Source organism: Schistocerca gregaria, chromosome X, assembly GCF_023897955.1.
Source record: "Schistocerca gregaria isolate iqSchGreg1 chromosome X, iqSchGreg1.2, whole genome shotgun sequence".
NCBI lineage: Eukaryota > Metazoa > Arthropoda > Insecta > Orthoptera > Acrididae > Schistocerca > Schistocerca gregaria.
The window spans coordinates 528,455,043-528,479,111 of NC_064931.1; the positions used below are offsets into that span (position 1 = coordinate 528,455,043).

The 24,069-nt window shown below is 38.9% G+C and overlaps 1 protein-coding gene across 1 annotated transcript in view; it reads right to left on the reverse strand.

The window, feature by feature from the left end:
• Window positions 1–4,501: 4,501 nt before the first annotated feature.
• LOC126297725 (transmembrane emp24 domain-containing protein 1) overlaps window positions 4,502–24,069 on the reverse strand; it is a 61,934-nt gene continuing 42,366 nt past the window's right edge. The window contains exon 6 of the mRNA XM_049988866.1: window positions 4,502–17,784. The gene's annotated coding sequence lies outside the window, so the exon portion shown is untranslated. The remainder of the gene's footprint in view (window positions 17,785–24,069) is intronic.

Genomic DNA, 24,069 nt, shown 5'->3' on the forward strand with positions numbered 1-24,069 from the left:
ATAAATATTTCTTAAAATTTGTCTTTTATTGATCGCATGACACGTGATGTACTTTTCATTAAAACTTAAAGTATCCTTTCAAGATTTTTCAGTGTACAACACTCAATATTATCACTAAACAAGTTCCAAATGGACAACTATAGCAGATCAGTGCATGGAGCACAATAACACATAACAGAAAACAGCATTCACACTAGTATTTGAGTACTAGCTTTTTCCAGCAATAGCACACACAACCACACATTTCTACGGCCACAGAAAGACTAATTATCCATACTCAATTACTGATGCAGTTGCCTGAGCCGATGGAGGTGCAGAGGGTATACAGAAGGACGCAAGGAGGTAGTATCAGTAAAGAGGCAGGTCTTCCAACAGATAATTTAATGGGTACACAACAAGATGGAAAAAGTACAAAGGGTACAACAAGAGATGAAGGGGAAGAACTGCGGGAAAAAAAGGGGAGAGGTATAAGGAGAGGATGAGGTATAAGTAGAGAAAGATTAGGATAGTGAGGGTGAAAGGGCTAGGAGAGTGGGGGTTGAAAAGGGGGGAGGGAAGGGAAGTGGGGGAGGGAAGGAGAGTGGGGTAGGAAGGGTGGAGGAGGAGGGAGAGTGGGGGAGTGAGGGGAAGAGGGAGAGTGGGGGAGTGAGGGGAAGAGGGAGAGTGGGGGAGGGAGGGGAAGAGGGAGAGTGGGGGAGGGAGGGGAAGAGGGAGAGTGGGGGAGGGAGGGGAAGAGGGAGAGTGGGGGAGGGAGGGGAAGAGGGAGAGTGGGGGAGGGAGGGGAAGAGGGAGGGGAAGTGGTAGAATGGGGGAGGGAGGGGAAGAGGGAGAGTGGAAGAATGGGGGAGGGAGGGGAAGAGGGAGAGTGGGATAATGGGGGAGGGAGGGGAGGAGGGAGAGTGGGAGAATGGGGGAGGGAGGGGGAGAGAGAGGGGAGGAGGGAGAATGGAGGAGGGATAGAGAGAGGGGAGGGAGAATGGAGGAGGGAGGGAGAGAGGGGAGGGAGAATGTGGGAGGGTGAATGGGGGAGGGAGGGAGAGTGGGGGAAGGAGAATAGGGGAGGGAGGGAGAGTGGGTGAGGAGGGAGGGTGGGGGAGAGTGGGGGGAGGAGGGAGAGTGGGGGAGGAGGGGGAGAGTGGGGGGAGGAGGGAGAGTGGGGGAGGAGGGAGGGTGGGGTGAGGAGGGAAAATGGGGGAGGGAGAGTGGGGGGAGGGAGAGTGGGGGGAGGAGGGAGAGTGGGGGAGGAGGGAGAGTGGGGGAGGAGGGAGAGTGGGGGGAGGAGGGATAGTGGGGGAGGGATGGAGGGAGTGAGGAGAGGAGGGAGTGAGGGGAAAGGAGGGAGTGAGGGGGGAGGAGGGAGTGAGGGGAGGAGGGAGTGAGGGGAGGAGGGAGAGAATAGAGGAGGGAGAGGGGAAGGAGGGACAGAGGAGGTAGAGAGGGGAGGAGGTAGAGAGGGGAGGAGGTAGAGAGGGGAGGAGGTAGAGAGGGGAGGAGGTAGAGAGGGGAGGAGGTAGAGAGAGGAGGAGGTAGAGAGGGGAGGAGGTAGAGAGGGGAGGAGGTAGAGAGGGGAGGAGGTAGAGAGGGGAGGAGGTAGAGAGGGTGAGGTAGAGAGGGGTGAGTCAGAGAGAGGGGGGAGGGGTGAGATAGAGAGATGGGCGAAGGATGGGGTGAGAGATAGAGAGAGGGGGAGGGAGGGGGAGAGTGATGGGAGGGGGGAGGGGGAGGGAGAGAGAGGTGGGAGGGGGAGGGAGAGAGAGATGGGAGGGGGAGGAAGAGAGAGATGGGGAGGGAGGTTGATAAAGAAATGAGAGAGAGAGATGGGGGAGTGAGAGGGGCAGAGAAATGGGGGAGGGGGACAGGAGAGTGAGATGGGGAGGGGGAGGGAGAGAGGAGGGGTGAGATGGAGAGAGAGGTGGGGGAGATAGGAGGGGGAGAGCAGGGGGAGGGAGAGAGGAGGGGGGAGGGAGAGAAGAGGGGTTGAGGGAGAGAGGAGGGGGGAGGGCGGAGGAGCAGGGAGGGAGAGGAGGGGGTGAGTTAGAGGAGGGGGAGGGGGAGAGAGGAGGGGGAGAGAGGAGGGGGAAGGGTGGGATAGAGAGGAGAGGGTGGGATAGAGGAGAGGGTGGGATAGAGAGGAGAGGGAGGGATAGAGAGGAGAGGGAGGGAGGGGGGAGAGAAATGTGGGAAGGGGGAGAGAGAGAGAGAGAGAGAGAGAGAGAGAGAGAGAGAGAGAGAGAGAGAGAGTGGGGGGGGGGGCAGGGAAATGCCGACGGCACATGGGAAGGGGGGAAAAATAAGAGAGAAGGGAAAGGCAAGGTGAGGCAGTGGGAACAGGTTAAGGCCGTGTCCAAAGGCAGCTTCAGAAGTGACCAACAGTAAGCAACATCTGGATACGGGACACTTCAGCAACAGGCAGCAGCATTGGGAAATACGCTAGGGTGTACAGTGTGTGAGCAACAATCTCCTTCTACAACATGGCTACAAGAACTGACCAGCTGTTTTGTAGAAACAGTCCGCCCCTAAATTTGAGAATTTTTAGCTCAAGAGTAGGGCAACAAAATTAGCTTTACTTAGGAAAATAAGGTGACAAAGGAGTGCTGTGCATGAAACTTATGAAGGGAGGAATCTTCATGGAGACTTTCATAATTTATATCAACTACATAGATCACCCGACAAATTATTCAAATATATGTAGATGAGTAGAGAGACGTTCAGTTATCTCATCAATAAGTAAAGATGAATGATTCTTACATGAACAAGAAAACTGAACATGTAGTAAGTGCAGAAGAGTTACTAACTGATGTAAGGAAGAACTAGTTGCATTCGGCAGGTCATGTACGTAGCATAAGTGACAAACAGTACGCAACAGCTTCAGATCACAAAATGTTTCTTTTTGATTTTATTTCTTTCAGACAAATCATTTCACAAAATGTTTGACAGTTTTGTTTCATTTTCAAGTTTTATGCAGAAAGCATGATTATACTGACACCTAATTTGCCTCTCTAGCATCTTGGGTTCTCAAAATTCCTAAATTTGGTACTCAATTTGAAGGAAGCCTTATTGACAGTTAAATAACAAACACAATCTTTTTAAGGGCAAGATAGCAAGGCTTTGAAGATATGAACTTTTTCTGACATTTCATTTACATAGCTAGCAACAACTATTTCTGAAATATTTCAATCGTTCCTCAAATCAGTAATTAAGTTTTCCTTCAGTACACTCATTATTTTCAAGGAATCAAACATTTTCTTGCAATTCTAGGCCTCACACCCGTCACTTTGGTATCACATTTGCCCACTTCTCACTCTTTGTCTATGAAAATTCGGACAGAAACTCATTGCGTAATTTATATGGAGTCTTGGTTTCACTCCACTCAAAACATTTGAGTAAAACATTTTAAATGTTAACCGTATGACAAAATACTTCCTTTTTGCATCCTGCATTGCCAAAAAACCTCTTTTTTATATCTTGAACAGTTTATGAAACACGGCGATTTGTACGACCCATTGATTCCCGATGCACAGGAAATGATTCAGGTGAGCCACAAGCAAACCGTCCACGGATACAACAACCAATATCTCAAGAATGAAGAGAGACAATATTCGCTCGCAACTATAAATACAATTTTGATATGTTGGCTTAAGTTCATATGCAATAATGGCCTCAAATGAACTCTGCGCAAAGGCTGTGCAGCGTGATTTTACCTCTGCAAACTCTTAAAAAAATTTCATGGTCATTTACTTAGTTTCGTGCAGCACAATAAGTATAAGGAATAACAAAAATAAATTCAGTCCTTCATGAGCTAGATATCAAGCCCTAAGATGCGGAAGAATCAATTCTTTTTCACAAAATAGTCTTTTTTAAATCGAATGATTAGCATTTCATACCAGGCGGTGTGTACTCCAGAGCTTTGCAGAGAAGACTCATAGGTGTTACACTTGCTGCAGTGACAAGATTTGTCACACTTGCTGCAGTGACAAGATTCAAACATGACTGAATTCAAATGACGAAAGTAGGAGCAGAGGAGAGGCAGCACCACAGACGTCACACACTTACGACACTTCTGTAACTATACCTGTACATAACAGAGGTTTAGGCCAGGGGTTCTGCAAGAGCACACGATGTGCTCCCTCTTCCTATGTCTCTTGTACCCTCTGTACTTTTTTTGCCTTGTTGTACAGCCGTGAAATCATCTGCCCAAAGACGACTCTTTTCCACTATCCCACTCCCCTCGTCCATCAGCTCAGGAAACCGTTTTCAATAACTGAGTATTAGATCTTGCTGTGGCCATGTCTGCATGGTTGGAAGTGAATGTCTATATCAATAAAGAAGAGCAAGAGCTTGACAGCTACTACGAATAGTGTTTCCTGTTATGTGCTATGCTCCGCACGTCAATCCGCTCTACGTGAGTTTATGTCTTTCCAGTATTTTATATATTGCTCCGTTTAGAAATTGCATATGTATAAAATTCTGGGATGTAAAATGATCAATTAAAACACAATAATGAATAATAAATGAGAGACTATTTTATTTTAAAGCCTTTTGCGGTACAACACTGTACAATATAGGAAAAATACACAGTATTACAAAAAATCACAGAGTGCCCTAGTCAGGTATTCATAACAGTTGTAAAACAGGAAATAACAGGTGAAAACAGGCATGGACACACACTCTCATTCAATAAAAATGCTACAAATACAATTTCAGATGACTGTGAACAAAAATTATTTGTGTGTGTGTACCAGCAGCCCTGATATTGTGCTTATTCATTTATTCTGACTAGATATTTACAAAAATCACACAAGATCATTTCTGTTTTACTTTGTTATTCTTTTTTGTGCATAAAAGATCTCACTTTGATTCAACAACACACTTTTGTGTCAATATACAGGAAATAACAGCATACTAATAATTCACAACACACATCCACCTCACATTTTCATGTACTTATGTTTTCAAAAGTGCATGATGGTACACTGAATCAGTGTAACACTTCATGATATATTCACATTTACGTAACGATATCCATTTACATGATAGATTCCTCTCACATCTCAACATCCAAATAGCATAAATTATAACAAAGTGATACATATTAACCACTACATTCGCAAGGAAAGAAAGGATAGTCTTCAATGATAATTACAAACAGCAACTGTTTTAAAAATAAATTTTAAATTTCATGATGAAAATAGTATCAGAAGCAGCAGCAGCAGCAGCAGCAGTAGTAGTAGTAGTGGTAGTAGTAGTACTTCAGTGTCCTCAATAGCTTGAACACACAAGACCAACAACAGGTAATGTCTAAGATATTACACTACTTCACAATGGTAATGAGCACAACCAAAACAATATCCAATTAGTTCTGTTTGCTGTTTTAATTATTTTTCCATGTTTCCAGAGTATAATATACACTCACGTATAGCCATAAAATATTTAAATGACACTTGTGTACTATTAACAGCCAATGAACATTTCATCAATCAACACATAAAACACAGTTCTACAATGTTTAAGTGATGTATATTATTTTTAGTTAATTTGGCAGTACACTTATGTCTGTTCATCGGATATTAGCATTAAAAATTATAGTAGCTTGTCACAGTATAAACTTTGGAGAAGTTTCTACATTACTTATTGCTCTCTCTCTGCACCAATAACTGACAGGTGCATTATCTGAGGTTTGTAACAGAAAACACTTGTTATCATACATTTTGCAAGTGGAAGTGTACACAGAATTTAAGATGTGCATGTGCACATCACCCCCCTCACACATACACTAGCATACCTCATAAAATAAACTACTGACTCTGCACCAATGCTCCAGTGAATAATATGGTTAGTGAAAGCCACACTATACTTTTATACCTGAAGACTTGGGTTACTCCACACAATAAATTTCATTTGCCATCACTCTTACCAATGAAGTTAAACCAGAGAACTTAACATTATCAGATTCACACAGTCCCATTTTTAAGTGAAAAGGTGATAAACATGTCTAGGATAATACAGAATTATTGTACCACACCTTATATATTTGCAAGACACTGAATTACTGTAAACATTATAAAGTTATGGCAGCAAACTGAATGACTAAATGAAAGACTAAAACCAGAGATATCAACATTTGAAAGGTAAATTTATAAAACTAATTTTTTATGTATTTGTTCCACTGTCATAGCTTCTTATTAAAGATGAAGGAATTTGGAAAATAGAACAGTTCCAATGTTACCTGCTGAAAATACATTGTCAAAGAATCAAATATACATTTTAGAAACAAAGTATATAATGAAATAATTAGTCTGAGGTTCCACTGAACTGCAACTTTCACCTTTTATAACTAGTTATAAAAGTTGATGACATTATATAAATTTTGAAACTCCTGATATTTTTACATCATTTTTCTTAACCAGTCACTAACATCTTTGTCATCCACACATTTTCTCTAAACTGCCAACTTAAAAGACAGTTCACTTAATTTCACTGGCTAAGGAACTGATATTGTTTTTTTGCTTTCATTCAGTTTGCGAACTTACACTTTAATATCTTACTGAAAGTAGTACCATTTTTGTTCCAAACTAGCGCTCCCTTTGAATTTATTTTTTAACTAAAATAAATGTTCTGATACCCTTGATAATGCACCTTTTCAATCAAAATATTCAGTTTCAAAATTATAACAGTAAGTCTTTCTGTTAGTTAAAAACGATTTGTTTGATGTCAACTGACAAACTAATAATAGTTTCCTTTTAAATACTACACAAGGAACCTAAAACTGATTGCTGCAGAACAAAAAACTGAATACAACCACAAAATGTCAAATGCAGTTAATATAAGCCAATCATAATAACAACACAATTTGATCTTTTTGTATGTATAAATATTGACAACTGCTTCTATTCAATTCATTGCTTTCCACAGCCTAGCACAAAAGCACTGCATGAAAATACACAAAGATTACTACATAGAAAAATCTTTTATTCACATTGTATGTACTCACTCATTCCCAGGATGCATTATTCCTTGTCCTTTCATATTCCTCTTCTCAAAGACATGATTAAGAGGTAAGCTCACATGCATGCATCCACCCCCCCCCCCTCTCCCTCTCTCTCTCTCCCCCCCCCCCTCTCTCTCTCTCTCTCTCTCTCTCTCTCTCTCTCACACACACACACACACACACACACACAGTACCACTGGCCCTCGCTGAGGTTTTCAGATCCCTAAACTGGCATAAGGACTGAACATGCCTGTAGTACTTTTCTTCTGCTGAATTGTACCCTACTGTATGTCTCTAGTACAGATAAACTTCAAACAAAAAGCTTAATAGAACATGTTTGAAAGGAGGCTCAAAATTCAATCACAATAAGGTTCAGGTAATGTTTCATCAACACATAAAAAAGAAAAGAAAACAAAGAAACAATGACATCAAAGAACAAGCCAGTGAATTTTTGTGCTTTGGTCAGTTGAAGACTGAGAACAGATGGAAATAGAAATAAATCAAATGGAAGACCATAACTGGCATAAGGGTGCTAAACTAGACAGATATTTCCCTGGAATGGAAAATCTACAATAGTTGTATAGCAGTAATGTTGACTTAATGCAATAAGACACGGCTTTCAATGCAAAAACCATTACAAACTTACCGTTCTCCACTGAGCAACACAAATGCAAGATGAGAAATGCTAGAGGAGACAAGAAACATGGAGCAGGGAAAAAGAAACTGGATGGGACGACACGACTTCACTCAAAATAAAGTTCAAGTGGGCATGGCACACATCCATCTGATTCAAGGAAATAATTTGTAAGATGCCACAAAATATGAAAGACAGTGTTAACAACCTATTAGAAGGTGACTAGACATTACTATAAACCAAGTGAGAATAATATGGTTGTAGGCCAAAATGTATGGAGAAGTATAGAAGAAGCCTTTATCCAACAGTGCATGACACATGGCTGCTGCTGCTGCTGCCCAAGCAGCATTTCAGTATCACTGCTATTCTGTATTCAAGTAATGGCTTCTGACTATGATTTGATTTTCGTAATGCAATAGACGTCTCCTAGCATTTGCTCTGATACACTAATATGAGGCTATTCACAAGAGCTACTTCTGTTTGTGAAAAATGCATTTTGGAGTGAGTACTGTCAATGGCAATAATTAAATAAGGGCTGGAAGCTACAGGAAGGAGGCAAATTATTTCTTCACTAATTAAAATATATTTGTACCACCTGCAAAATCAGCCAAAGTAATTGTTGCATTTTTCCTCTGTTTATGTTAGCTCAATAGTAGCAATATCTAGATCAAATTGTATTGATTCACACAAAACTCATGGTCAGAATAACGTGTATGGAATTCTGTGTCTTACTTCTTTCCCTTCTCATCATTTTAATTGACACTATTTGAAAAGAATGATGTGGAAAAGTTTCAAAAACATACAGCTAACCAATGAACTTACTTCTCTTACACAGCAAAATTCCCACAACAGAAGACAAGGAACTGATCTTTGTGATGGTAAAAATTTAATTAACCAATAGCTCAACATTATTCTAATTACCAAAGTTGATGAATATTTTAAGCTAAAAAACAGTATATATCCAATATCCATTTTGTCAACCCCTACTTCACATATCATCTTGTTTATAATTTGATTTTCCCTGACTTTTCTCAATTCCTTGTCAACAAGGGAATACCTGAGAAATACAACTAACTGTACACATTTACAAATTGATATCAAACAACCATGTTTTGAGGACTAAGCCTCTATAGTTACATTAGAATTTTTTGTTTGCATTACTAGCAACCAGACATTAGTTTGTTTTCTAGAATGAATCATATAGTGCATTCAAAGGGGCATTAAGAAATTTCCTCTGCTATTCAAAAGAGCTACTTTTGTTTGTGAAAAATGCATTTTGGAGTGAGTACTGTCAATGGCAAAAATTAAATCTCCAACAAACAAGATAAACAAACCACTAACATTCCAACAGATAATATTTTCATGTTATAGGATAGATCTCCTTTGTAAAAAGAGCTATCTTTTCTGCTGTAGTTATGAAAAACAAGGTGAAAAGACAACATCCAACAAAATTTTTAAAAAAATGTTGTTACCATTTACAAGCCACTACCCATACTGCAACCTCAATAAAATGATGCAGCTAGTTCAACTCAAACTTACATTGTCAAAAGAGTTAATAAATCAATAATGGGTAAGGAAGTAAAAATTAATAAACTGAATTAAAAAGTCTATAGTACCTCATAGTGTATTTTATGGTGAGGGCACAGCTACATACATTTCTGAGCAAATGTGGTAAAGACTATAAAGCTTATACTGCAGTGCTACATTTATCATTTATATATGATCTGACATTAACTCAAAATGTTGAACACTACACGTACACTAAAATTATCATCACCAGAGAGAGAGAGAGAGAGAGATAGAGAGAGAGAGAGAGAGAGAGAGAGAGAGAGAGACTTTCAAATTTGCAAGATACAAAGCTGTTTATATGTGGTATTCCTGAGTCCTGGTGTTCTCAGAATATAAATAATAAGACAATACCATTCTGTTACAGTCATATATTACACTGGCCATATGTAAATACAGGAAAATAAAAACACAGTTATTGGTAAACAAAATTACATGACTAGCAAATAAATTAAATAGCTACTTTTATGATAGGCAGTAGCATACAAATCATACTATCAATCTGTTATCTCTTTGAAATAAAAGATCTGCAGTTATTAACTATTCTTTCAGTCTTAATTGTAGTATCTCTGTCATTTTAAATGACATTTAATATTGGCAAGAGAAAGGAAAACAAATTCCAGTGAATGAACACACTGTCTCCAAACTAATGAGCTTCTCATTTGGTGGTTAATTTTCATAAATCCGACAACCCCTAAAATACAGGTCAGCTTGTGCCTCATACATCACAAAATATATCACAGCAATACCCACTGATGTGTTCTGCTTATAAAGTACGAAGCTCCCTGAAAGTCACTACACATTTTCTGCTTCTCACTACATTCAGTTCACAGATTTTACATCTCACAAACTTATATACAAAGTACATTTATTCTTACTGCCATATGCTATAATATGCAGTATGGGCAACAACGTTGCAATGGCAGTTATTATAATTCCACAATTCCACTTAAAAGTCAAGTTATGAACCAATCCACACAAAACAAATGTTTTGTTGTGGCAATCACAATACTATCATTTGAGTCAGGTGTTAACCATTCAAAAGGCTATCCCACAAATGTGTGCGGCAAGATAAAGTCAAATAATTAACATGCTTGTTAATAACTCTTCTTCAAAATTCCCAAGCCTAATGAGGTTACTGATTTCAGATCATTGCACTTAACAACAAACAGCCTTGCATTTGAATGGTTCATTTCCAGAATTCTAATAATTTGATGATTCCCTAAATGTTTCAAACCATCAACCAATCACACTGAGAAAGCTTCAAAAGTATTCTTAAATGTGTATGTATTAAATAATCTGGCCTTGCTTTGGTAGTTGGTATGGATCAAACCAACTACTGCCAATGATAAAGGCAAGGATAATTTGCACAATGAGAATGTCTGTCTTGTAATATTTTAAAAAAGAAATAAGTTTCAATGGCACTGATAGCACTCTTGCAAGTGAGCTAGATGTCAACTAGCACAAAAAAATTTGCAACAAGCTATGACATCATTCCATATACAAAATTATAAATTCCAAAACTATGTCAACAAATAACAACATTAATAAACGGATTTAAAGACCTGGTGATTCTACTGTGCATGTGACTTCCTCCTATACTTAATCACTTAAAACTTTACTGACTGAGATCATCATTTTCGCTGGTGAAACTAGATAATGTCTACCAGAAGTCATTTAGTACACCATTGCTCTAACAATGGACATTCCTTTACATAACAAACATTTCTTTCAAGGTAGGTGCAAATTTTGACATTGGTCCAGCATACAGTGGGTGCAGAACTGAGTCCTCCATAAATAGATTCTTATTTTAACAATATGAGTAATGGATATAAACAGTACAGGGACTATCTTACGATTAAAACATTAACATTTATAATTTACTGATATTCACTTACAATGTCACTATTTTTGAAGTTGTTATAAAAAGATATAAATACAATTACTGAACTGTCATGAAAACACAAGAAAGTGAAACAAAAAATTTCAATGAAGACCATAAAATTTACCGAGGCAAAATAATAACAAAGCAGACTTTACATAAATAATTAGCATAAATTAATCCTACACATTTGAGGTGCCTGACTAATCAATATTATTATGCACATTTAAACAGCATACTCTAACTTTTCAGATGGATACATGTAGAATTATCATTTACACAGGTTTGTGTGCGTCATGCATGACTGACTCCACAAAGAACTGGGTAATAATGACAACTACTATCACATGATTGCTTCACTATTCATGAAGACTTTTTATTTCTGAAAAGATTATCTGTCCACCAAAATGTATACTTACTTTTAGAGCCAATGCTTCAAGTTTTTTCTGCTGCAAGTACAACAGATATGAAGTAACAACAAATGAAAGAACTGAAATGAAAGAAATTAAACTGTCAATGAAAACGGTGAGAAATGGAAATACAGTTTATGGAGATAATACGGACAAAATAATTTAACTATAAAAACTGTCATGCATGATGTGCAAAGGCTGCACATTTTCAGGGACACTATTCTGGAACATAGAGAAATACTGCAATTCAAGAAGAGTTACCCACAACAGCTCTGTGAATGGAAGAATGTAGGTAGGTTACAGGTTAACATTCTATCAACACTGACATCATCAGAAACTGACTACTAGCTCGACTGCACAAGGATAATGAAGGAAATCAGTCATGTAGTTCATGAAAAAGCACTCTAGTGTTCAACTGCAGTAATTTAGGTAAACAGAAAATATACACCAGGATGATCAGGAATTTGAATCCTGCTGCTTATAAATATGAATACATGAGTCCAACTGGTTTGTTATTACCCAACATCACAACAGAATGTGGACTGTTCACAACTACTACACACATCTATATCTAGAACACTGCAAATGGTACTGTTTAAGTGAAACTTCAACACAAAATTTATGTGCCACATGTCTGTAAGTTGGCAGGAAGAACCAGCTTTCATTTCCTGTCATGATGTGAGACTATGCTTTTGTGAAAAACTTGCTGATAAAACTGATGTGATGAATTCAGGTGGATGTAATGAGTTCAAGTAGAGGTGATGAATTCAGGGGGATGGAATGATTATGTAAACATACATTTGCATTTATCATCCACTATTTCTCTTCCAATCAGTGGATTCCTTATTTCCAAAGTTAATGTTGCACGTAATATTTCCAAAACAAATCAGAATACATTTTAAGCTGATACAGTTAAGTGTAAGAGAACTGGATGTAACTATGAAGTGAAATGATTTGTGATGCCTGCAGGACTGTTTGTTCATAAATTTACTCAACAAGACACTAAATTATCAACAGGAGACAAGAAAATGTGTCTAACACAGTCTTTTGAACAATAGGTGGTAAAGCTAAAATCAAAAGGAACAGATCTCTTGACCTTCTGAGCCCTGGCAATAAACTAACAAAGTGAACAAATACATCTAAGTTACCGTTAAGTCAAGAGGGAGCATCCTTCACTAATAATCAAAACATCCCCCATGTTTTGAATAAAAATCAGCTGTAAGTGACCAAAGACTTCCAGCATAAGAAGTCACCCTCATTCTGCCAATGGCCTTGTCAAATTCAGCATGTAAAGTGAGGTAATAATCTAATAGTCATGTGGGATTGGAATGTGATTGCAGGAGTAGTAGTAGAAGAAAAGAGTTATAGGGCAATATGGACTTGGTAGTAGCAAGGAGAGGGGAGAAAGATCAGTTGAGGACTGCAATAAATTTCAGTTAGTAATAGTGAATACCCTGTTCAACCATCACAAGAGGAAGAGGTTTACTTGGAAGAGGCCTGGAGACATTGGAAGATTCCAGATGGATTACATCATGGTCAGAGAAAGATTCCGAAATCAGATATTGGATTGTAAGGCATATCCAAGAGCAGGTATAAATTCACAACACAATTTAGTAAAGATGAAGAGTAAATTGAAGTCTAAGAGAATCATCTGGAAGAATCAGAGTGGAAGAAAGTGGGATACTAACTTACAGGGGAATAATGAGATGAGTCTGAAGTTCACTAAACACATGGATAATGCAATACGGAAAACCACAGTACACAGTTCAATTGAAGAGGAGTGGACAACTCAGAGAGATCACAAAGGTTGGACAAACATAGATACTCAGAAGGTAACTGTGAAGAAATCTTGAGTAACAGGAGAAATACTTCAACTGATCGATGAAAGAGAGAAATATAAAAATATTCGGGGAAAGACAGGAACACAGAAGTACAAATAAATTAGGAATGAAATAAATAGGAAGTGCACAGAAGCCAAGGTGAAACGGCTGCAGCAAAAGTGTGAAGAAATCGAAAAAGAAATGGTCATTTGAAGAACTGATGCAGCATATAGAGAAGTCAAAACAGCCTTTGGTGAAATGAAAAGCAAGGGTGGCAATATTAAGAGTACAATGGGAGCACCACTGTTAAGTGCAGAGGAGAGTTGATAGGTTGAATGAATACACTAAAGGCCTATATGGCAGTGGCACTGCCTGATGATTTCATAGAATATATGGAAGAAATAGGGGATTCAGTATTAGAGCCCGAATTTAAAAGTGCTGTGGAAGACTTAAGATCAAATACAGCAGAAGAGATAGCCAATATTACATTGCAATTACCAAAATCACTGGGGAAGCAGCAACCAAACATTTATTCAAGTTAGTGTGAAGAGTTGATGAGACAGATGATATACCATCAGAAAACATCATCCAGACAATTCCATTGATAGTAAGAGCAGGTGTAAGTGTGAATTATTGCTGTCAGCTCATGAATCCCAAGTTGCTGACAAGAATAATATGCAGATGAATGGATAAGAGAGAATCGAGGATTTGTTACACAATGATCAGTTTGGCTTTAGGAAAGGTAAAGCCACAAGAGAAGAAGTCCTGCCATTGCAATTGATAACGAATGCAAGACAGAATAAAAATCAAGACAGGATCATAGGATCTGTTGAAATGGAAAAGTGTTTCAAAATGTAAAATGGTGCAAGATGTTCAAAATTCTGAAAAAATATGGGTAAGGTATAGGGAATGCTGGGTAATACACATTCTGTACAAGAACCAAGATAAGACAATAAGATTACAAAACTAAGAACAAAGTGCTCAGATTAAAGGTGTGCAGTCTTTTGTCCCTACTGTTTAGTCCAGGGCTTCCCAACGTGTGGTCCGCGGACCCCTTAAGGGTCCGCCGGCTCTTTCTAGGGGGTCCGCGGCCACCCTTCACCAAATCGCGTAAAATAATGAATAAAATTATTGAATAAAAATGTGAAAATCAAATTCATCACTATTTTTTTTGTGTAAAAAAATGTGTTCTTTTACTTCAGGTCATATTCCCAAGCAGCCTTTGCGGTTCCTAAGTGAGAACGCATACACAGTTTAGTGCCAGAGAATGCGGCTTCTCTGATCGATTGTTTCGCAACAATACGGGGGTTGTTTGTGCGCCGGCTCACAGCGGTAGATGCGCTGAAACCTTTTACGCATGCGCGGAGCGAGCTTTGTCAACCAATCACAGCACTTGCTGGCACGTACGAAGTCCCAGGCATCATTAAATATTAAACTTGCTTTGTCAGTGCACTACCTATTTCATAAGTCGATTTTTGACCTTCAAGTTGTTTTCATTCATCTCTAAACCAAACACTACTGATACTTTGGGGGAGTGGGGAGGGGGGTGTCATTGGGAACAGACTAGGGGTCCGCCATGGGCTTTCGACTGAAGAAGGGGTCCACCAGCTGAAAAGGTTGAAAAGACCTGGTTTAGTCTATGTACAGAAAAAACAGTGCTGGAAACAAAAACAAAGTTTCAACAGTAAGATTAAAATTCAGGGTTAAAGGATATGGATGATAAGATTCTTTGACTGATATCAGTGATAAAATTTACTGACATCATTGTTATCCTCAGTGAAGGTGAAGAAGATTTACAGAATCTGTTGAATGGAATGAGCAGTCTAATGTGTACACAATAAGGATTATGAGTAAATTGAAGAAAGTAACGAGACGTAGCAGAGAAATAAAAACAGTGAGAAGCTTAACATCAAAACTGGTATCGTCAAGTAGACAAAGCTATCTTGGAAGCGAAATAATCCATGATAGGCAAAGCAAAGTTGACATAAAGAACAAACTAACACATGCAAAGAGGAGGTTGATGGCTAAAAAATGTCTGTTAGCATCAACATACACATTTGAGGAAGAAATTTCTGAGAATGTACGTGTGGAGCAGGTAATGAATCATGGACTGTGAAAAACTGGAACACAAATGAATTGAAGCATATTGGGTATGGAGCTACAGAAGAATGTTGAAAATTAGGCGGCCTTATAGATAAGGAATAAGAAAGTCCTCCATAGAAATGACAAAGAAATGAATATATGGAAAATACTGAAAAGAAGACAAAACAGGATGATAGGACTTGTGTTAAAGACATCCATTGTACTAGTGGGATCCGTAGATGGTAAAAACTGTATGGGAAGACAGGAACTAGAATAAATCCAATGAATTATTGAGGACATTGGATACAAGAGCTACTCTGAAATTAGGAGGCTGGCAAGGAGAGGAATTTGTGGCAGCCATATCGAACTAGTCAAAAGAGAGATGACTTAAACACATACATTTCCCCTACAATGAAAAATGATACGAAGAGCAATATTTTGGAGAAGTGCAAGATCCTCAAGAAAATAATGCTGCAAGAGCTAAAATATGCATTTTCAGGAAGATTAACATCTAGGCAGTCAACCAAATATAAAATTTTCAAGAATATCATTAGCAACATATTTTTTTCTTGGAGAAGCCACATCCTCAGTAAGATTATCTGTACAATGTGGCATATCAGCTGGAAATAATTTTTTGGGGGGAAATCATTCACAGAAGTTCTTCCAAAACAAATTTTAAGAACCACTTACACCCAGAAGTGTACTGTAACCAGCAAGTAAATGAGGCCATTACCAAAACAGCACCAAAAATAACCATGTTGAGGCAACACAAAACTGCAAAGAAGCAGATGTTTATAAAAACAAGCACCATTCTGCACATCACTGCAGTTATAACAGAAACTGGAGGGTGATATTAACTATAACTCACCCCTATGAGAACAAACATTGGAATCTACCACCTAAATAAGTGGAAAAAATGTATGTACCTTGTTGCTTAAATACTGAGCATCACACTCTGGAATTCTAAAACTAGAACCACTAAAATATCAGAACAATTATATTTTCTATATAGATACAGATCTTGCCCTCTGGAAGACCTATATATGCATCACTCAGCATTCTAGGATTTCTAGTCATGTTTAGTGCAATATGTTATGTAGATAACTTAACTCTATGTCTTTGTTAATCCTTAAATGCCATAAATGAGCTTGTTGAACAGATTTACAGAGGGAATCCGTAACTATTATAGGCATTGTCAATATGCTGCACATTCTGCCACAAAACAAATACTATCATCTTGGCACTATTTGCTATAACTAGGTGACACTGAATATGGAAGACATACATAATATACTGCACTCTGGATAATCATTGGCAGCCAATAATACTCAGTCATATCTGCAGAACGCAACACTCATCATCCACTACCCTGTCACTGAAGTTGTATTTGTGCATCTAGATGACAGTCTGCACACACGCACACAAACAAACAAAAACAATAAAAGGTTAATCAATACAGAAGACATTTTGATGCCAACATTTCATTACATAATGTCCACTTCAGTTAACTTGAGTTCAGGAAAATCTTCCCAGAGATGAGTATTCATGTATCCTGAAATCACCTTCTCTATGAGGCTTCTGATACAGTTTAAAAGTAACACCCTGTGAACTCTGAGTGAAAATAAAGAGAAATGTGAAATAAAATGAGTGCATCGATACGTAACTACTTTTAATCAGACAGTAAACCTATTGTTTGTTCATCAGATTTTTTGATATGGCGTCATGTTAAGAGGAAGCTGTTAAAACAACTTACACAAAGTGACACTACACTACAACACTACACACAGACAAAACATGCTGCAGTTCAATCTATTCACTTACGACACTTCCTGGCAGATTCATACTGTGTGTCAGATTGTAAGTTGAACACAGAGTCTCAGCTTTCAGAGGCAATGAGGTACCTAGGTACATGACCTATCTCCAATCTACCAGTACTTCTTAGCTGCTTCAAATGAAAACACTATTTTTACAAACATATAGTGGAAATAGCAGTGGTTTCCAAACAACATACTGGAGTATTACAAACACAATTAATTAAAGTTCAGATACGAATTTTACAATGCATTTAGTCTTACATACACATTAAATCTGCTGATACTTGAAGACAAAAAATGACAAACAACCAATCTAAAATGTTGCATTTTATGAATGCATTTCTTATTAATAACATTGAACATCTGGTTGTATCTTTTAAGGTGGACATTTGTCCCACCTACTTGTGGCATTGATACACTAGGAATTAAGGGCCTTCACTATGTCTCTTAATAGTACTCCAACTCTTTCTTTCAACCAAATTCAGTTCAACTGATAACTCAAATATAATTGATCTGCAGTCTTCACATTAAGATCCTGAAGTCCACATCAAACTGCTACACAGACTGCATGTTCCATAGACTAAAAACCTGCAATAAAAGAAGGGTGATTTTTTTGTAATAAATGACAAATGGTGAAACTAACTTAACATTAACTGTGACACAATTTTGAAAACTACACTGTGTTTTAAAAGCAGTGCCTTAAAAACAGATTAAGACAGTGTGTTAAACAAGGATTTGGACAATGGCCATTGCTTACCAATTGAGCCACCTAAAGATACTTTACAACTGGCTCAAAGTTTTGGCCTGCCTGTATGTGTGGTGAACCCCCCTCCCCCCAAATGCATGTGCCTAAATATTTGAGTTTACTTACTTGTTCAAATCCGAAAAAAAAATAGTTATCTGAAAATGAAACTCATATTGTTTCACTCTTAATGATTTATAACACACAACAAGTGACCCAGCACAATGTAAAGATCCCGAACACTTTAAAACAGAAAGTAAATTTAATTTTTCAAAATACAGTTGGAAGGGAACAGCATAATGTTGCCGTAATTCAATTGTGTGGGAGGGGGAGGGATTCAACAACAGACCACACATCTGTCCAAATTAAGTCACAAACAAATTACCAAAAGCAATTTAAAATTCGCTCAGCTGCATATGGTTTTTCACGCTTAACATGACTGATTACTGTTTATACAGCACTCTATCAAATTTTGTTAGTTGCTAATACATAGATCATTGAGTAACTAATATATGAAACATATTAACTGTATGTATATGAATTTTGTATCAATTTTCATATAGTGGCAGTTCCATTTGAAACAATGGAGGAGGAAATCTGCATTAGATTCTTTATGATAAAACTGACTGTAGATATTCCATAAAGTTCATGGTACTTATTTAGACACAGCTTGGGAGGTGGTGAATCCTTTTGCACTTACAGCACATTTTTGATAGAGTAAAAGCAACTCTGTAAAGTGTGTCACATTCAGTCAAATATTAGCTCATATACTGATGAGCGAAAATATTATGAGCGCCTGCCTTAAAGTGTGTTGTTCCACCTTCAGAATGTAATACAGCAGTGATTCTGCGTGGCATAGGGTTTTCCCATTTTCAGTCCATAGCTATGAAACAATGATTCCTCCATTTATATCTGCTCTGCTACTATAGTTTCCTGATGGTTGGTTGGTTGGTTGGTTGGTTTGTGGAATTGAAGGGACCAGACTGCTACGGTCATCGGTCCCTTTTTCCAAAACTTCAAACACCTACTCAGAATAAAAACGAACAATGGAGATGACAACACACGACACAGGACAAGAAAGACGCAGACAGAGACCAGACAAAAGGAATTAAAAGCACACAGAGTGTGACAGTGGTTGGCCAACCAGAGACAAAAAAGAAAAAGCCAACCCGTCTAAAATCGTAGGCCAAAGGCCAGACTCAAAACAAAAAAATGACAGTCACTCAGATTAAGTGATAAAAGCTTCCTGCCCAAATAAAACGTAAAACTAAGCCTGCCATGGCAGTGTCCTCTGTTAAAAGGGCAGGGAACGCATCAGGCAGTGCAAACATCTGCCTGTGCACAGCTAAAAGGGCACAGGCAAACAAAATGTGAACTACTGTCAAAGCGGATCCGCAGCGACATAGAGATGGGTCCTCACAGTGCAATAAGTGGCTGAGCATCATACAGGTGTGCCCAATGCACAGCCGGCATAGGACAACACACTCCTTGACCCACAAGGAGGAGCGCCACGCACCGTTAGCCTCCTTGATGGCCCGAAGTTTGTTTGGTGAAGGCAGGGTGCGGCATTCTTCATCCCAGGTGCAAAGTACATTATGCCGCAAAACTGCCCTGAGGTCACTCTCTGAAAGCCCAATCGATAAGGCTGGTGCACTGACAGCATGTCAACACGTTCATTGCCCGGGATGCCGACATGATCAGGAGTCCACACAAAGACCACAGAGCGGCCGCAACAGGCTAGAGTACGGAGGGACTCCTGGATAGCCGTCACCAGATGAGAGCAAGGGAAACACTGGTTGATAGCCCGTAAACCACTCAGGGAGTAGCTACAGAAAACGAAGGACTCACCTGAGTAGGAGCTGAAATACTCTAGGGCACGAGAGATGGCAACCAGCTCAGCAGTGAAAACGCTGCAGCCAGCTGGCAATGAGTGTTGTTCGCAATGGTCCCCTAGAGTGAGAGCATAGCCGACACGACCAGCAACCATTAAACTGTCAGTGTAGACAACACCAGAGCCCTGATACGTGGCAAGGATGGAAAGAAAGCCGCAGCGGAAGGCCTCAGGAGGGCCGAGTCCTTCGGGCTCTGTGCCAATCGAGCCGAAGGCATGGGCAGGGCACACACCACGGGGGTGTACCTAGAGGGGCCTGGAAAAGAGGTGGAAGAGGGAAAACCCCAAGCCCGGAGACAAGCTCCAACGCGAACTGCAATTCCTGACGGTGTCATGTTCACAATGCCACCAGCCGGCATTCAAATTTACTGTGAGCAGTATTCGTAAGTGTTTTCTCATCATTTAATGCTGGATGCTTGGTAAACAATTATCTGAAAAGATAATAATATCATACAAAGAGAGCAATTCCTCATAAAAGATCATAACCTTTATAGATTCACATTATGTGACCCAAAATACAGAAAGACACTAGTCAGGTAAGTTACAAGCCAACATTCTGAACCATCATTGTGTTCTCGTAGTAATCTACACTGAAAAGCAACACATACTTAAATTTTTTGTACAGTATTTTGAGCATGATGATTTAGGATGCCCAACTGTAGTGTGCATATACTAATGTATATGTACCACAGCTTCCACTAATGCCATTGCCACACCAGGAATCAAAACTATTACACCCAACCTGTCTTTGAAGACACAAATGTAAATAGTAACAACTTACGCTGAAAGATCATCATCATAAAAACAGAGGTGAATAGTGTGGTCTTTTCAAAGTAGCTGCATTTATGTTTATGTATGTAATTCCAATACATATGAATGTCAGCAGATTAACACTAGCCCTAGCTGACTGTTTGTATACTTTATAGAAGTACCATGTTTCTACACATTTGTCAATAGCTTCACTCACTGCATATCCCTGGGGCTCTCCTTCATGATGGGATTATGTAACAAAAATGTGAGTAAGCTGACGAGTATTGCCAAATGATGGCATAATATCTCTGTATGCCTGTGCCAGATACACTCTACACACGTTAAGTACCACCTGCAGTAAACTCATACTATATAACCATGTCACTGTGTCACACTGTTGCCTTGGCACCTTTTAGCATACACATTATCAACTTGCCTCATGTTTAATGAATTTTGAAGATCCCTTAACTTACTGACAGGAGTGTATTTCTGGTGCTACACACACAATCCACATCACAAGGCACTAAGTTTGCAACCCTCTGAACTAATGTATGAAATCTCAAGATTTCACACAACATTCCCGCAGAATTACAGAACTGCTTATTTCTCAAATTTCAAACTGGCTTTACTGCTCAGCAAACCGGACTAGCATCCCTGGGTAGGACATGGCACACAGAATAATCTGACTCAAGATTAATATTTTTAGTTTATGGGTCTATTACTCAACTATCTTGTTAATAACAGCATTCTGCTAGAAAAAATTCAAATGGCTCTGAGTACTATGGGACTTAACATCTCTGGGGTTATCAGTCCCTTAGAACTTAGAACTACTTAAACCTAACTAACCTAATGACCTCACACACATCAATGCCCGAGGCAGGATTCGAACCTGCGACCGTAGCGGTTCCAGACTGAAGCACCCAGAACCGCTCGGCGTTCTGCTAGAAGCTTTAAATAATTATACATTGAAGTCAACCCACATGCATATATCTGCATGGATATGCACATACCAAAATAGACTTCATCGACTGAAAGTTATCGTAAAATTTAAAGAATCATCAAACAACATCTCCAAGTAGCCTAGACAGGTGAGTGGTAAATGCTGATGGTAGGTAATATGTTGAAAACCACATGAGGTCACGCATCACACTAGCCAGCAGGGCACCATTCAGGTGATGTATTCTCTTCAAGGGGATGTTTGTGTAACCATTAATGAGGTTCCTGAAATGTCTGCCATTCCCTCTCACAGATAAACAAATACACATCTACTGTCAAATGTCATGCATCAGTGACACTGCCTAGAGGTACCTCCAGGTCGCCTGCATCTCCCTGAATAAAATGCTCCAACCCTTCACTCCCAAACTCAGTTAGATGAAAACTCAAGGGGCACAAATGAGCCTCCTCCTCCCAAAGTCACCACACCTCAATCCAACTGGGCACACATGAGTTACCATTGAGTTAGTGTACTTAACTTTCAACAATCTCCAAGAACTGAGAACAGCAGCAGTCACAGATCAAGATTGCTCTCTGACACTTTCCAGTATCTCATGGAGTGCATGATATGATGTATGCAGGATGTATTCGTGGACAAGGAAAAAAATTCCTGGATTTCCCGGTTAAAAATGCACTTTCTCCCGGGTAAAACACATTTTTTTCATGTTAAGTGACAGTACATTTTCCCCTCGGAACTGCAAAACTTATCAATCCTTTGAATGGTTATGGTTTTATACACAGGCGTAGAATTTCCCGGCACTTTAGAAAACAAAACTCAGGGAAAGACACGTTTTGGAAATATTTTCGATGTGCAGCAACATGTATGCTGCGTATTTTCGTATTACGAAAGTATACATTCGAATTCCACCAAACACCGTATGTTACTTCTCAAATAATTGAAATCGAGATTGCGATGCGCTTTTGTAAGCCAGTCATAGCTCATGTCACGTGATCTCGCCAGCCGATGACAGCGGATATTCAGAGCATAGGACACGTGATGTAGTCAGCCAACAGCAACATCACTGGTAAGTAGCACGAACACACAAACAGGGAAAGTTAATAGTTTAAATTAATATACATAGTGTTGCTACAAGAAAAACAAAGCTTACACATATAATATTGGTCACTAAGGTTAATAAGCTGCAAGACAAGCTAAGCTTTTACATATAACATTGATCTTTTTTGCGCATGTTACACTTTAAGATATATCACACAAATGTGCCAATAAAATTTTTAATAATGACATAAATGTCTGATTTTCAGGGTTCGAAATTCTTCTAAATGGCTCATCATCAAAGAATTTATTTTTAAATGAGAGTCAAACGTTCTGCAATTTAAGAAATACATGGTACATTCTCACACATTGTTCAACTTACGTAAAAGGATATTTACTTTGAAAGTAACATTTTTCAAATCATCATTCGCAATATTTTCCTGCAACCTGTTAGAAATAGGTTCGTTTTAGCAGTTGCCAGAGAGCGCATATAACAGGCGACACTGCGTTTGTACAGCTACCATGATGCAGGAAGCCCGTATGTACATATGTGTAAGCCCGTATGTACATATGTGTAAAACATTAAAAGATCATACATTATGTCATAAAAGAAACAAGACATCAGAGGATACTCCAAGAGCATCAGAATTTCGTGAACCATACTAAAATGTGCACATTTAAAGTGCATACTTAAATTGCACATGTGTATGCCCAGATTCCCAATGACATAGACCTCGACCTGATACTAATCTTTTCAGTGTGGTTTTCAGGATGTAAATTGTCTTGGAGCACCAGTACTGTATTATCTCGTGTTTGGTTTTTTATTATGGCATAATGCCATACGTGCTAGAAAATGAAAACATGCACTTGGAATGCAGCGAACAGTTGAAACTGGGCAGTACTGTGGAATTAAATATTTTGTTTCAAATACATTTACTGCCTCTGCAGAAAAGGTTAATAAAAGTCAAATTTCTTTAGCAAACAGACAAAAATAACTTCATTGTGCTGCAAGGTGATTAATAATTGACTCTCAGAAAGGTGGAAATAAAATAAAATCTAAAATTAATAGCATATTTTAGACTTCCACAATTATGTGAATGTATTTTAATTCACTTGGTAGCTCCCGGCCACAGATATCAGTTTTGTTTTCATTTGATGCGAGAGTAAATGAAGGGGAAGACTGCTCTGCGCATCAGCCCTGGATATACGATATTTGCGAACAAGGTCAATACTAAAAAACTAGAATTTTCAAAAATATGTTCATCTTGTAGCGCACATCTTTCTGAAAATTCAGAAACATAAAACATATGTGTTCGAGGAAATGTAGGATATGTTATTTGGTCTTCAGTGTGCCAAAGTGCAGTGCCACGCCTCTTCATGCAGCATTCTTCTATCGCACATCACTGTATTTCGCTCTATGGAATTGGAACATGATTATTTTATAATGGATGCCATCAAACTATATTCAGCACAGTGGAAATTGAAAAGTCCTGTGGTGCCTCT